General features: G+C 47.7%; 1 protein-coding gene across 3 annotated transcripts in view; it reads left to right on the top strand.

The window, feature by feature from the left end:
• RFX1 (regulatory factor X1) overlaps window positions 1-16987 on the top strand; it is a 1726663-nt gene that overhangs the window by 1167427 nt on the left and 542249 nt on the right. The window lies entirely within an intron of this gene.

Below are 16987 nucleotides of genomic sequence, written 5' to 3'. Positions count from 1 at the left end.
TCAAGTACCTGGGCTTTGTAAAATCCTTACTAACCTCCCTAGGGTACACAATCAATGAAAAGAAATCCAAACAGGTACCCATCCAAAGGATTGTATTCCTGGGAGCAAGCCTGGACACAGCATCCCAGATGGCATTCCTTACACCAGAAAAGCAAACTTTCCTGACATCCTACTTCTCTCAACTAGCCACCAGACCCCAGTTATCTGCAAGGAAGATCCTTCAAGCTCTGGGGTTCATGGTATCTTGCATTCTACTCATTCCATATGCCAGACTGCATATGAGGAAACTTCAGTGATACCTAAAAAGCCTTTGGTGTCAACACTGTCAAGACCTGGAGAGTCTTATACCCATGACACCTTGCCTCAGAAAAGATTTTCTTTAGTGGGCAACAGCAAACTCCCACAACAAGGGACTACTTTTCTCACCACCCCCCGCCGCCCAGAGCCTCACCACAGATGCATCAGACTATTCCTGGGGTGTACACCTGGATGACAGATGCATACAGGGCCAATGGAGCCCACAGCAAATCCATTTGCACATCAACCAAAAAGAGATGATAGCTGTCCAGCACGCCTTGACAGCTTTCAAGCACCTTCTCTCCCCAGGGGCTCTCCTGATCAAAACAGACAACACCACTGTGTTGTGGTATATCTCCTGGTCACTCCTACCCTCTATGCAGGCTGGCCATGACCGTTTAGCACACAGCCTCTGCCATGCAACTCCTCCTGTTAGCACAATTTCTACCAGGTTCTCTAAACTTTCTGACAGACCACTTAAACAGAAATCTTCTGGACCCACACAAGTGACAGCTGGACAAAAGAACCTTCACCCTAATAACTCAGAAATGGGGCACCCCAAAGGTCAACCTCTTTGCCTCCCAGACCAACCATCAGCTCAGCAAGTTCTGCACCAGGGAGCATCACTGCATGGCTTGGAAAGTGGATGCCCTGTCCTTCCCCTGGGTCAATCTATCAGTCTATGCCTTTCCTTCACTACCTCTCATCCCCAGGGTACTGCTCAAATTAAAGGAGGAAAAACCAAGGACAATTCTTATTGCTCCAGACTGGCCTTGCCAGCACTGGTATCCACTGCTGTGCAGCCTGCCCCCACTGCCACCATGGCATGTCACTCAGATTCCAACCCTCCTGACCCAGAGGGAAAGAGAATTCATGCATCCCCAATTGCAGACCCTCATTTTGGCAGCTTGGCCAATTCTCTAACCCCGATCAATCTGCCAACCTAATAAACAGGCTCTAGATGTTCTACGTGAGGCCAGACACCCTAACACTAGAAAGTCTTATGCTGACAAATGGAAAAGGTTCTGCACTTGGATTCAGGCTAAGGGAGCCAATACAGCACAGCCCTCCCTCCCTCTCATCCTGGATTACTTAGCTGACCTGCTACACAGTGGTCTCTCTTTTTCCTGTATTAAAATTCATGGCTCTGCTATCTCTGCTCATTTCCCCACCGAGCAGCCCGTTTTCTCACACCCTCTGATCAAACAGTTCCTAAGAGGAGCTAGCAACTTGACGCCACCCAGAAGAGCACCAACACCAGCTTTGGACCTTAACTTTGTGTTGGAAAAGCTCACCCTTCGAACCAACTTCTTCAGCAGAGCTAAACTTTCTCTCATGGAAGACAGCTTTCCTTCTGGCCATCACTTCAGCCAAAAGGGTCTCCGAGCTGCAAGCACTCATGGCTGTGGAACCCTTCATCATCTTCCATGCTGACAGGGTATCCTTCAGGAATAACCCATCCTTCGTGCCCAAGGTGGTGTCCGGTGTGGCTCTCAACCAATCCATTCATTTGCCCATCTTTTTCCCTAACCCACAGAACAAGGGGGAAAGGATCCTGCACTCTCTAGATATGCATAGACAGCTCAGATTCTATCTAGACAGGACTAAATCCTTCAGAAAATCTGATCAATTGCTGGTTAGGTTTGCTACAGGGGCAGAGGGCAAAGCCATCTCCAAGCAAACTATTTCCAAATGAATAGCACACTGCATCCATTTCTGCTACAAGCAACACAGAACGCCTTCCCCCAAGGGGGTCAGGACTCACTCCACCAGAGCAGCCTTCACCTCTGCAGCTCAGAGGAGTCCCCACCAGGGACATCCTGCAGGCTGCCACCTGGACATCTGTTAACATCTTTACCAAACATTACCACCTGCCTATCTTATCCAAATCCAGGGCAGGGTTTGCCTCTGCAGTCTTGCAGGGCATCCTAGCCAGCCCCTAGTTTCCTTGACTGCCTCCACCCATTTCCTCAGCTTTGGGAATCAACCCAAATGTGATGACTGCAACAGTGAAACATGAAGAACATAGTACAGTTGTGTACACTTGCCATAAATGTAGATGTTCGAGTGTATTCACTGTTGCAGTCCTGGTTTCCCTCCCCCCATCCCCCTCTTCTTTCTTCTCTTTCCTTACAGGGGACATATTGGTATTTACTTTCTACTTGTGGGGATCTTCCACCAGAACCTGGCTCCCACTTGGGGGCTCCTAACAGGTAAGGGCAAGAAAAACTGATGTAATGGCGTCGGCTGCCTTACTTTATACTACTGACACCCTGACTTCAGTCCTGAAGTGACAGCAACCGACGCAGAAATACTAAGCCTCTGGCATTCGAGCCGGCCGAGGGCTACCCTGCCAGGGATAACCCAAATCTAATGACTGCAACAGTGAATACACTTGAACATCTACATTTATGGTAAGTGTACACAACTGCACGTGTACACAACTGCACTTTCTGACTGCAGGCAGATACGAAATATATGTAAAAAACAGGACTAGGAATCCTACTGTATTGTCCTTAGGGGTGAATTAATTGCTACCCTGGAAGAGTGAAAGTTTTGAAATGGTTTTATAGTTTCCAGATGCTGTAACATATTAGCAAAGCTCTCTGTGTGTGTGTGTGTGTGTGTGTGTGTGTGTGTGTGTGTGTGTGTGTGTGTGTGTGTGTGTATTATGACACATAGGTGATAGCTTCTGGTTCAGTTTCTAGGAAAGGAGGTAGTATGGGAACCAGAGTCAGATGACCAGATGTATGTGATGTTATTCTATAATCCAGCACTGAAATGATGATGTTATGTGATCCTATCTCGCCTACATTCTGTACTGATGATCGGCTCCGACTCGGCACGCTATACTATAGAATGAAGTCTCTTATTGGCTGAGCTATCCTACATCCCAGGATGCACCACCACTGCTTCCCCAGATCTCGTTTGCTGCTTTACAGCAAAGACGTGGTCTCGGACTTGGCTGAGCTAAGTGCTTTTTTTCTTCAAAGAATTTCTGTCAGAAATTTTTGATTCTTATACCCAAAAGCTGTTTTAACAGCTATCGTTGTTGTGTGACTGAGTTTTCTGTGATTTTTCTGGTAAACTTGTCTTTAATTTGAGGGAAAGGATCCCGTTTCAGTTAGAGGGGTCTTGCCCTCGCGCGTGTTGAAGTATTTAGTGTGAGTGTTATTCTAGTGTTATAGTTTAGTTGGACAAGTAATCCCATTTACGTTAGAGGGGTTTTGTCCTTATTTACTCTTCTTTAACTAAGTTTTGTGAAAGTTTTTGAAGTTAGTAGTAGTGTTTGTGTAAACATGTCGAAAGAGCATAGACCTTCTGGGTTCAAAAAATGCTCTAAGTGCAGCTACAAGATGTCTATAACAGACGATCATTCGTTGTGTGTGTATTGTTTAGGCCCTAAACATCTTCAGAAGTCATGCAGCGTTTGTCACGCTTTTTCCTCCCGAGTCCTCCAAGAGAGGAAAAACAAATTGATTCTAAAAGGGCTTATTACACCTTCTTTTGAGGAGGCTTTATCATCTTCCTCTTCTCCATCGAAGAAAAAGAAATCGTCGGCTCCGACCAGCCCGTCAGAACCGGCCACAAAGAAATCTCGGCAGGCTTCTCCATCGTCTCCACGGACTTCGGAGCCGAGGGCGGAACGGTCTGCCTCGATGCCTCCAGCCTCGACTCCTCTGGCTTCGGAGCCGACGACTAGCGCTTCGAGAGGCGGGTCACCTTCATCGGCTCCACTGTCTTCGGAGCCGATGAGAGTTGCCCGCTCAGACACTTCCCCTTTGGTGCCAAAGTCCACTTCGGCTCCGAGGGAAATTGCTATGGTTGTGGAGTCTCCCTCGGCACCGATCTTTATCTAGACGATTTGAAGCCGGTCCCCCAGTCCTTCGGAACCGGTGGAGAAGTCGACTCGAACTCGTTCGATCTCTTCTCGGTCTTCGAGAATGTCGGATTCGGACATAGACAGGGTACTTCAAAGGCTGTTTCAGTCTCCAGTCTTCCAAAAGTTGGTTTCGGCTCCAGCCTAGTCGGCTCCAGAGCCGATTGCCCACCCTGTTGTCTTGGTTCCTCCTCCAACAGCCTAGGCACCGTTGGAGTCGGTGCTGGTTTAGCCGATGGAGGTTTTCGGGTCAGCTCCGACCCTTACTCCAACCCCGCCCTTCGGGTCGGAGTTCGGTACACGGACCTCCTCGGTCGGCCCCGGGGGTGACGCTTCGGGACCGATGTTTTTGGTTCCGAGCCTCCCTCTCGGTGCGTCGGCTGTAGGAGTGCCGTCTACTGTTGTGGCCTCGGGGGTCGGACCTTCCCAGGACTCTGGGGGTTCGGAAATCTTCTTTGGCTACCTCCACCGTCTCTCCGGCACCTTCCCTTGGCACGGAGACTGGTTCCTTTGTTGTCCCCCTGTCTCAAGACAGGGGAGCCCTGGGGCCTGAGGTCACCCCGGTTGGGGGTTCTCCCCTTCCTGGAGGTCCTTCCGAAGCGTCTTCGGAGGAACCCCCAAGGAAGAGACCGTGCAAGAGGAAGCACGTCGACTCCCCTGACGAGTCTCTCACCTCGGACACCGACCTCGATGATGCGGAGGGGTCCCCCACGTCGTCCTCGGATGATGTCTCCTTTGCGGACATCTTAGAAATCCTGAAGCAACGAGGCGACTGGCAGTCCAAACCCCCTTCTGCTGAGGAGTCGGTATTCCTCAAGGCCTTCGGGGCTCAGCCCTCCGCCTCCTGGGTGTCTCCGCCCTTCGATGAGCTTCTGGATTTGATCTCTCGAAGGGCGTGGGAGCACCCGGATTCTGTGGAACTGGTGCCAGCTCGCCCCAATAAATTTCTTTCAGCCCCCCCCGAGAAGGATTTTCTCTCCAAAGGTGTGGCTGTAGATGCCCTGGTGGTGGCATCTGCTACCCAACAAGATGTGGCAGAGGCGTCTACGTCTGTCCATCCTCCTAATAAAGAGTCCAGGAGCATGGATCGGTATGGGAAGCGCACCCTTACTTCAGCAGCCTTTACTTTAAGGTCTCTGAATTATCTGATGCACTTCACCAGACTTCAGAGGGATCTGGTCAAGGAACTTTCAGATACCCTCTCTGGTAACCTACCTGAGCAGTTGGCCCAGACGGTTAGCTCTCAGCTGGCTACCTTATCATCATTATCGAACTCGTCCATGAGGCTCATTTCGTATGCAGCCGAGGGGGCGAGTAGAGAGGCGGGAACAGGTGTTGCTCTATGGAGACAAGCCTGGCTCCGCCTGTGTCACTTTGCGGAAGCCTTCAAGTCTTCCTTTGCCGACGCTCCCTTCGATGGGTCCTCTCTGTTTGGACCCAAGGTAAAGGACACCTTGACCCGCTGTGAACAAGAGGGTAAGACCTTGACTGCCGTAGGGGCACAGTTTTCCACTCCCTTCAGGCCTTATCCCAAGGCTAGAAGAGGGGGGAAAATGTGGTTCCGCAAATCTCAAAAGGCTTATTCCTCACAGCAGGGCGATCCCCCTTCTAGATGCAGAGGAGGGGGAAATTTTTCAGGAAGACGCCGTCCCAGAGGCAGTGGAGGCCCCAGCAACACTGGAGACCGCGAGTCCTTTCGTGGCTTTTCAACCTTCCAGCATCCCTGAAGGATTGCCCGACTGTGCAGCTCCGGAGCCAGTCTGGGGTCGTTTTTCGAAGCACCTAAAGGCCTGGGAGAGTATCACTCAGGACCGATGGGTGCTCCGAATCATCGCCAGAGGTTACACCATCCCCTTTTCTCAACCCCCCCCCCCACCATCCCGGAAAATCACGGACCCACCACCCAGTCAACGGGATCTTGCAGCCATCGAAATCTCAAAGCTGCTTCAAAAAGGAGTCATCCAATCGGTCCCCGAAGGCCAGACCGGATTAGGGACTTACTCAAGATTCTTTTTGGTGCCAAAAAAGACCGGGGACTTGAGGCCCATTTTGGATCTCAGCAAACTAAACCGATCTGTCAAGAAGTCCAAGTTCCGGATGGTCACCTTACAATCCATTCTCCCGCTGCTGGAGAAGGGTGTTTGGATGTGCTCCATAGATCTCAAGGAAGCCTATTATCACATCCTGATAGATCAGGCGCCCAGGAGACACTTGCGCTTCAGCCTGGGAGACGGTCATTTCCAGCTCCGTGCACTGCCCTTTGGTCTCACCACAGCCCCCAGGGTGTTCACCAAATGTTTGGCGGTGGTGACTGCTCACCTGAGAAGTCTAGGATTCCAGGTGTTTCCATACCTAGACGACTGGCTCCTAACTGCCACCTCCAGGCGTCTACTCTTACAAAACCTAGCAGCCACTATATCTCTAGGCAACTCTCTAGGAATCACCTTCAATTGGGCAAAGTCTGTGTTGCTGCCATCTCAGCGCATACGGTTTATCGGAGTAGAGATGGACAAATGCGGGTCTATCTTCCTACAGAGAGGACAGAAACATTACAGTCTCAAGTTCGAACCTTGCTCCTCAAATGCCGAGCCCCAGCCAGGATGGTCCTACAACTGTTAGGTTCCATGTCGGCCACTGTTCTCCTAGTCCCCTTGGCAAGGTTACATATGAGGATTCTCCAGTGGCTCCTGTCAGTCCAGTGGTCTTCTCAGGATCTCCCTCTCAGTCACCTCATTCTGATCACAGAGACGTGCAAACAGGACCTTCGTTGGTGGCTTCTTTCCTCCAATCTGGATCAGGGGCGACCCTTCGTTCCTCCACCTCCAGTGGCCACATTGACTACGGATGCCTCCCAGACAGGGTGGGGGGGACATTACCTGGGCAGGTCAGTCCAAGGCAAGTGGCACTCAGAAGAGAGTCTCCTCCATATCAACATACTGGAAATGAGGGTGGTGCATCTATCACTGCAAGCACTACACAGTTACCTCCCCCAGGGCATGATTGCCATTCAGTCCGACAACATGTCAGTAGTCTGGTACCTGAACAAGCAGGGAGGGACCAGATCCTACCCCCTTTGCAGAGAGGCCATGAAGGTATGGGATTGGGCGATTGCAACCAAACATTCTCTGGTAGCAACACACATTCCAGGGAGATCCAATGTGATAGCCGACAGACTGAGCAGAACTGTTCTCTCCCCTCACGAGTGGTCTCTGAACGACAGAGTGGCAACTCAGATTTTCAGAAGATGGGGAACTCCTTGTTGCGACCTATTCGCAACCCCCCTCAATTCGAAATGCCAACAGTTCTTCTCTCTCACCCCAGTTCCGGGGGAGATTTCCAAGGACGCCCTAGTCCAAGCTTGGCCCACCGGCCTGCTATACGCCTTTCCACCGGTTCCCCTTCTTCCCAAGGTGATCCAGAAGGCGATTCGCTTGGAGAGCAAGATGATTTTAGTTGCCCCATACTGGCCTCGTCATGTCTGGTTTCCCTTTCTTCGGAAATATGCACTGGACGGTCCATGGTTCTTGGACCAAATTCCAGACCTCTTGACCCATCAGTCGGGGCAGCATCATCAGTCCCTCCACTCGTTGAGGTTAACAGCTTGGCTCCTCCTCTTCCGACCTTAGTCAGGAACCATGCTTTGGATCCGGAAGTCATGCATATCTTGTCCTCGGCCCACAAGACTTCTACTAAGAAAATGTATAACAGCAAATGGAAGAGATTTGCTATTTGGGCCCAACTCCGGGGATTAGATCCCTCAACTGTCCCGGTATCAGAAGTTCTGAAGTTTTTAGCTTCTCTGTTCAATCAAGGTTCTTCGGTCTCTACCATTAAGGTTCAATTGGCAGCTATCTCCAAATGTCCTTCAAGGATGCATCTGCAGTCATTACAAATGGGTTGTCCTGTCGTCAGGCAGCCCTTCGGTCGGCCGGATTCCAAAGTCTGGGTCTGGCCTCGGCTGGTGTCGCACTTCACCCGACGTCATAGCTGCAGTTATTCGGGTATAAAGGCATCAGCCAACGCCATTTTCCTCAGTCTTTCTTGCTGCGTGGCGCCCGAAGCAGAAGCTGTTCGCAAGTGCCGGTCGGTCAGATCCAGAGATTACTACTACCGAATACTACTTCGAAGACTTCTAAAAAGCTAAGTACCCCGTTGGGGACTCTTTCTTGCCTCAGCCGATGTCAGAGAAAGTGAATAACTGTTTATCTTGTGGGAAACAAATACCTCATAAAGATTTCTACTCCTACTGTATACATTGCTTAGGCCCAGACCACGACGTAGCAGCTTGTCTAGCCTGTGCTTCTTTTAACCGACGGACGCTTAGACGTCGCTCGGAGTTTGCTGAACAAATTTTCGGCTCTGATTTTGCCTACATTATGCCATCGGATCCTCCGACAACGCAAATTTCCAAAAACCGAAAAGAAAAGGACCGACACTCGCGGTCCACGGTCTCGGCCAAAACCGCGATTAAGCAAACCGCGAGTGTCTCGGTTTCGGCTGAAACCGAGCAAGCGGTTCTTTCTCCAGCCGAAACCATGCCTTCTACCGAGGCCTCCTCTAACCTGGTAGAATCAGCTTCTGAAATCCAGCCTTCTGCTGCGGTTTCTCAGGAATTATCAGACACAATTCCCCTGGATATTTCAACCCCTGCACGTGGAGCTGCTAGGCCTCCTGCAGCCATGTCTATTAAGGCCTTTGCCAGGGCTAAAGCAGCCAAAGCTTCAAAAACTGTGCCTGCCAAACCCCCCACACACAGGCCCAGCACTAGCTCTCATATGCTTTCTTTGGCTGAGGATTTAATTTCTTTAATTCGTGGATCCCAGCCTCATCCAGACAGGTCCTCTCTCCCACCTCCAGAAAAGAGACCTAGAGCAGAGCCCCCTGAGCCAGTATCCTCTGATGGTTCCTCTGATGAATCAGAACATACAGACCTTCCTGAGGCTTCTTATTCTCCTTACGAAGACTCTGATGCGGAAGAGTCCATTCCTTCAGCCTCTCCACCTGAGGAATTTTCCTTTGGGGAAACCTTGCATGCTATGAGGGAACAATTTCAGTGGCAGGGCCAAGATTTCTCAGACTCCGGAAAAAGGCTTAGAACCTTTCTACATTTGCCACAACATAGGCCTTTAGCTATACCTCCAGTTCTTTCTGTTGTAGATGATGCATTTAATGATGCTTGCACTGCTCCTGATTCATTACCTCCGGCTCCTGCTAAGCCCGATAGGTTCTACAGGGTCCCGGACACTCATCATCATTTATACAAGGCTCCTTTTGCAGATCCAGAGACTATCGCCCAGGGCCCTAAAGCTGTAGCTGCTACTTCTACTAAGAACCCCCTCCCCTCTGAAAGGGAATCCAGGTCCTTAGAGAGATGGGGTAAAAAAGTTTACACTTCTGCTACCTTGTCAGCTAGGGCTTTGAACTGCCAATTTCATATGATTCAATATCAAGAGTTTATGCTTGACCAGTTAACTAAAAAGCTTTCCTCTGAAGAATCTTTAGATAAAAAATATGTTCAGGAAATGGTACATAACATACAGCAGGTTAGTAACCATTCTTTAAAATGTGGCTATGATGCACTGGAGGCTTCCTTTAGATCAGCCATGACTGGCACAGTTATCAGGAGACACATGCATGGTTGAAAGAACAGGCATTACCAGACCATGTCAAATCAAAGCTTTTGGATGCACCCATGGACAAGGTCAATTTATTTGGTTCCCCTGCTCAGCAGGTACTAAAAAAGATGGAAGAGAAGGCGAAATCTGTACAAACGGTGAAAGATTTCTTACAGGTTCAACCTCCAAGGTTTAGCAGGAACTGGCCCTCCAAGAATTGGTCCTTTCCGGACTCCTCAAAGGCTCAGAGAGGCAGGAATAGGCGCTCTAGAGGCAGAAACCAATCCAGGGGTGCCTACAGGGGACGCCAATGGCAAGGTAACAACCAGCGAGGCACGGACGCAGCCACCACCACTACAACACCTCAATCACAGTGACTTGACAGTGGCACCGCCTACCAGGGAACAACTAGAAGCACCCTTAGGCGGAAAATTAACCTTATTTTCAAAAAACTGGCATTGCATCACAAGGGAAAAATGGATTTTGCAAACTATAGACCAAGGTTACAGGTTCCATTTCCATACTCTACCAGGGAAGAGAGGAATGCCAAACCTACCACCTACTCAAAGGACAGAAGCTCTAAAACAAATATCTCAGCTATTAAGAATGAGAGCTGTAGAAAAGGTACCATCTATGGAGCAAGGAAAGGGATTCTACTCCAGACTCTTCCTGGTACCAAGAAAAGAAAACAAATGGAGACCCATTCTAGACCTGTCCACTTTAAACACATTCCTTATTGTTCCAAAATTCAAAATGCTGACCCTACAGCAGCTTCTTCCCATGCTGGGCAAGGAGTCTTGGCTGGTAACTCTAGATCTCAAGGAGGCATACCTGCACGTCCCCATAAGACCAATTTGCAGAAGATACCTCAGATTTCTTGCAGGATCAGAGCATTATCAATTTTCAGCATTGCCCTTTGGCTTATCTACTGCGCCCAGAGTGTTCACGAAATGCCTGGCATCAGTAATTGCTCATTGCAGACTTCAGGGAATCCAAATTTATCCCTACCTGGACGACTGCCTGATACAAGCGGACAACAAAAACAAGCTAGCAGAAGACTTACAAAGAGTCATTTACCTGCTGCAAGCCTTGGGATATACAGTCAATATAAAAAAGTCAAGGCTGATTCCATCCCAAAGAATAACCTTTCTGGGTGCAGAGCTGGAAACATCAAAACAAATGGCATTCCTAACTGCAGAAAAGAAAGAGCAACTACCTCTCTACTTCTTGGCATTAACAAAACAGAACCACCTAACTGCAAGAAAAGTACTGCAAGCTCTAGGCTTCATGGCATCCTGCATAATTCTGGTCCCTCATGCCAGACTGCATATGAGAAAGCTACAGTGGTACCGAAGGAATTTGTGGTCCCAACACAAGCACAGCCTAGAAACCAAAATTCCAATAATCCCATGCCTGAAACAAGAGTTCCTATGGTGGGCTCAGGCCTGTCAATCAAACGCAGGATTGCTCTTCTGCAACAGCCAACCAAGCCAAACCATCACGACAGATGCCTCAGACCTCGGTTGGGGGACACACATGCTGGGCAAGTGCATACAAGGCTTATGGACTCAAGACCAGCTGCGCCTACACATAAATCTAAAGGAAATGCTGGCAGTAAAATTGGCAATCCAGTCACTCAGACCATTTCTCCAAGAAGGTCAGTTGATGATAAGGACAGACAACACCACAGTTATGTGGTACATCAACAAACAGGGAGGCACCCATTCATATCCTCTATGCCGGCTGGCACTGGACCTATGGGATGTGGCCCTGAGCTACAACATTCAGTTACAAGCAATTTTTGTACCGGGAAAAGAAAACATTCTAGCAGACATATTAAGCAGAACAACCACAGATGCCCACGAATGGATGCTTCATCCGGACATCTTCAAAGCCATCACAAGGGAATGGGGATTACCACAAATAGACTTCTTTGCATCCCCATTCAACCACCAGCTAAAGAAATTCTGCACAAGGACGTACCACCCACTTGCTTGGAAGGTGGACTCCCTATCTTTCAGTTGGAAAAACCTGATAGCATACGCATTTCCACCACTTCCTTTGATGCACAAGGTGCTTCTGAAGATCAAAGAGGACCGTCCAAGGATCATCCTGATAGCTTCAGACTGGCCAAGACAACGTTGGTACCCATTGCTGAGGAGCATGTCTCGGGAACAAATATGGACACTACCCCTAATCGCATTACTGTTAACACAGAACAACTACAACATCCTGCATCCAAACCTGAAAACTCTGCAGCTAACTGCCTGGAACATTACATAACAGAAAATAACCCAAATTTATCCCAAAGGGTTAAAGACATAATCCTGGAGGCTCGCAGACCTTCAACAAGAAAGAATTATGCAGCAAAATGGAAAAGATATCTCATTTGGAGTACTGCAAAGGGAGAAGATGTGACTCTGGTAAACATGGCCAACATCCTAGAGTACTTGGCAGAGCTCTTCCACACAGGCCTGTCCTATTCTTCCATCAAGATACATGCATCAGCTATTTCAGCACAATACAGCTTGGATCCTCCTGTCTTCTCACATCCCCTGCTCAGACAGTTTCTGAGAGGAATTAAAAATGTAAAACCTCCCAGGAAACCACCATTGCCAGCATGGGACTTGAACTTTGTGCTAGAAAAATTGACACTTCCTCCTTTCGAGCCAGCAGCAACAGCAGAATTACAATACTTATCCTGGAAGACTGCTTTCCTGCTGGCAATAACTTCAGCAAGAAGGGTCTCTGAACTACATGCATTAATGGCAGTGCAACCCTTCCTGATCTTCCATCAAGATAGAGTGTCCATGAGAACAAATCCTACATTTATGCCTAAGGTGGTATACAGAGTGTCATTAAATCAGGCTATCCACCTACCTACATTCTTCCCAAACCCACAGAACAGGGGAGAAAGACTTCTGCATACCCTGGATGTACATAGACAGTTACGCTACTACCTGGACAGGACTAAGTCCAATAGAAAAACTGACCAGCTTCTGGTAGCATATGCCACAGGAAAGGAAGGACAACCAATTTCAAAACAGACAATCTCCAAATGGATAGGAAATTGCATTAGATTTTGTTACTCCTACCATGGAAAAAAACCCCAGAGAACATCAGGCCTCACTCCACAAGGGCTACAGCCACTACCACAGCTTTCTTACGAGGAGTGGCTACCAAGGAGATTATAGAGGCTGCTACTTGGACCTCCGTGCATACATTTGCCAAGCATTACAATTTACCTTTATACTCTAGATCCCGAGCAGGTTTTGCCACTGCTGTTTTGCAAGGGATCCTAGCTACACCATAATCTCTACTCTTTCCTCCTCCCCTTGTTTAGCTATGGTATTCTACCCATTTGTAATGACTGCAGATGCATCCTTGAAGGACATAGTACAGTTTTGTACCTACCATAAATGTAGATGTCCGATAGGAATGCATCTGCAGTCAGGATTACCCACCCACCTTCCCCTCTGAGGTACTCCTAGGGTATTTGCCAGCCTTCAGCTAGCTTGGGGGGGATCTATTATGGTGTATTTGTTTGTATATATGTACATACATGCTTATTTTTTGTGTTTGCTCTCTACTATTTGGAATTATTGGCATTTATCCAAATTTAGCCTTCCAAGAGGGCACCTGGCATCTGGGGCAAGAAACACTGAGGAAAATGGCGTCGGCTGATGCCTTTATACCCAAATAACTGCAGCTATGACGTCGGGTGAAGTGCGACACCAGCCGAGGCCAGACCCAGACTTTGGAATCCGGCCGACCGAAGGGCTGCCTGACGACAGGACAACCCATTTGTAATGACTGCAGATGCATTCCTATCGGACATCTACATTTATGGTAGGTACAAAACTGTACTTTTTCATGAGAGCATAGATCCACCTTTGATGAGCAACAAATTGTGTAAAGCCTTCATGAAAGGTGCTGGGCTGCTTCGGCCCCCGATATCTCATCCCGCTCCACCGTGGGACCTTAATGTTGTATTAGGTGCTTTGACTTCTTCCCCCTTCGAACCGGCAGCAACTTGTGACTTGAAATTTCTTTCTTGGAAGACTGCTTTCTTAGTTGCAATTACATCAGCCAGAAGAGTTTCGGAACTTCAAGCCCTATGTGTCAAACCACCATACCTGGTTTTTCACAAGGATAGAGTATCCCTCAGACCGAATCCATCCTTTGTTCCTAAGGTTTGTTCTAGTTTTTGTCTGCAACAGTCATTGGAACTTCCAGTTTTCTTCCCAAAGTACTCAGATAGAGCTGAATACATCTTTCACACCTTAGATGTTCATAGGCAATTGCGCTTCTATTTGGATAGGACGCACCAAACACGGAAAACAGATCAGTTGTTTGTGTCCTTTTCGGACAATAAATTGGGCAAAGCCGTCACGAAAGTCACTATTGCCAAGTGGATCAGAGACTGTATCAGTCATACTTACTTCATTTCTAATAAAGAGCTTACATCTACTGTGAAAGCTCATTCTACCAGTGCTATGGCTACTTCGGCAGCTTTTCATTCTAAGCTTGCCATTAGTGACATTTGTGCTGCGGCTACGTGGTCTTCTCCTCACACCTTCATTTCTCATTACAAAGTGGACGTGGCATCTCGGGGGCGAGCTTCTTTCGGTTCCACAGTTCTCAGGAGTGTTTTCCAGTGAGCCACCCAGGAATCAGGTGCTAGGGACGCTGTCCCATCAGTACAGAATGTAGGCAAGATAGGATCACATAACATCTTTTAGTTATGTACTTACCATAACTTTAGATGTTTGGGATCCATCTCGCCTACATTCCTAATAACCCACCCTCCTTCCCCCTGCCTTGGAGATCAGAAGAGACCGGACGGTTTGAGTTCAGCCGTTTCATCTTGAAACACCTGGCAATGTTATATCAACAGTCTATGTGTGTGTGCATGTGTGCGGACAAACAAGATCTGGGGAAGCAGTGGTGGTGCATCCTGGGATGTAGGATAGCTCAGCCAATAAGAGACTTCGTTCTATAGTATAGCTTGCCGAGTCGGAGCCGAGGATCGGCTCCGAACCCATCAGTACAGAATGTAGGCGAGATGGATCCCAAACATCTAAAGTTATGGTAAGTACATAACTAAAAGTTTTAATACGAGATGAGTCAGAAGTGTCAGAGCAGTCTGCCTTTTTTTTTTTTTTTTTTTGGAATGGACAAGACCACTCACCCACTTCATCTTGCTTTACTTTATTAAGTAAATAGGAAACAGTAATTCTTTAGATCAGTCAGGAGAATATTCAGGAGAATATAGTGAGATTAGTTAAATACTATTTCTCTGTATCTGTGTGAATCTATCTGTCTGTGTTATTTTTAATATTTCTTGTGATTAAATATCCGGTGTTTATTATAAATAGATATTCAGTGTCTTCATGTTCTTTTTATTATTTATTATTAAGTATATTTAAACTTTTTATTGTGGCTGGTCTTTTAGAAAATATTTTAAACGTTGAGAGTACTTATATTTATTTGGTGACACTGTGGCTGCTCCTGAAAGTCTTGCTGCATTGCTCAAACACTACCATTTCTATTAGTATTAATTTTACTCAGGATAATTGGAGGATATATGTATGTCTCACAAATGTGCAACAAAATCTAGAAGATTTAGACTTTTTGCCTGGAAATGTTTACATAGACATTTTTATACCCCAAGTAGACTCCAGAGAATGTTTCCTTTGGCAGACGAGTAAGTGTTGGAGGTGTGAAGGAGGAGAAAAAGGTAATTGGGAGCATATTTTCCAGGTGTGGTGTGAGTTGGTGGGCTTTAACGCTTCCCCATTGGATGCACTGTCATTACATCTGTAGGACCACTGCCGGGTCGGCAGATTGGTCTGACGAGGAGGAGATGATTTTTCTGAGCTGTGATACAGAATCAGAATTGCCTAGACATGGTAATCCTTGCTATGTTTAATAATGGTGGCTGCCAAAAAAGTAATTAGTAGAAAATGGAAATCAAAATCTAAACCAACTGTACTGGAAATAATGAATATAGTAACAGAGATAAAACAACTGGAATTGAGATCTGTTTCCTCTATTAAAATTCATGCCTCTGCTATCTCTGCTCATTTCCCCACTGAGCAGCCCATTTTCTCACACCCTCTGATCAAACAGTTCCTAAGAGGGGCTAACAACTTGAGTCCACCCAGAAGAGCACCATCCCCAGCTTGGGACCTTAACTTTGTGTTGGAAAAGCTCACCCTGCCCCCCCCCCCCTTCGAACCAGCCTCTTCAGCAGAGCTAAAATTTCTCTCATGGAAGACAGCTTTCCTTATGGCCATCACATCAGCCAGAAGGGTCTCCGAGCTGCAAGCCCTCATGGCTGTGGAACCGTTCATCATCTTCCATGCTGATGGGGTATCCCTCAGGAATAACCCATCCTTCATGTCCAAGGTGGTGTCCAGTGTGGCTCTCAGTCAGTCCATTCATTTGCCCATCTTTTTCCCTAACCCATAGAACAAGGGGGAAAAGATCCTGCACTCTTTAGATGTGCACAGACAGCTCAGATTCTATTTAGACAGGACTAAATCCTTCAAAAAGTTTGATCAATTTCTGGTTAGCTTTTCTACAGGGGCAGAGGGCAAAGCCATCTTCAAACAAACCATTTCCAAATGAATAGCACACTGCATCCATTTCTGCTGCAAACAACATGGAATGCCTCCCCCCACGGGAGTCAGGACACACTCCACCAGAGCAGCCTTCACTTCTGCAGCTTTCATCAGAGGAGTCCCCACCAGGGACATCTTGGAGGCTGCCACCTGGACATCTGTTCACACCTTTACCAAACATTACCACCTGCCTATCTTCTCCAAATCCAGGGCAGGGTTTGCCTCTGCAGTCTTGCAGGACATCCCAGCCAGCCCCTAGTTTCCTTGACTGCCTCCACCCATTTCCTCAGCTTTGGGAATCAACCCAAATGTGATGACTGCAACAGTGAAACACGAAAAACATAGTACAGTTGTGTACACTTACCATAAATGTAGATGTTCAAGTGTATTCACTGTTGCAGTCCTGGTTTCCCTCACTCCACCCCCTCTTCTTTCTTCTCTTTCCTTACAAGGGACATATTGGTATTTACTTTCTACTGGTGGGGTTCTTCCACCAGAACCTGGCTCCCACTTGGGGGCTTCTAACAGGTTAGGGCAAGATAAACCGATGTAATGGCGTTGGCTGCCTT

The sequence above is a fragment of the Protopterus annectens genome, chromosome 15.part0 (assembly GCF_019279795.1).
Source record: "Protopterus annectens isolate FY-2018-M chromosome 15.part0, PAN1.0, whole genome shotgun sequence".
NCBI lineage: Eukaryota > Metazoa > Chordata > Ceratodontiformes > Protopteridae > Protopterus > Protopterus annectens.
Note: the sequence above shows the minus strand (reverse complement) of the source record. Positions and strands in the feature narration are given on the sequence as shown.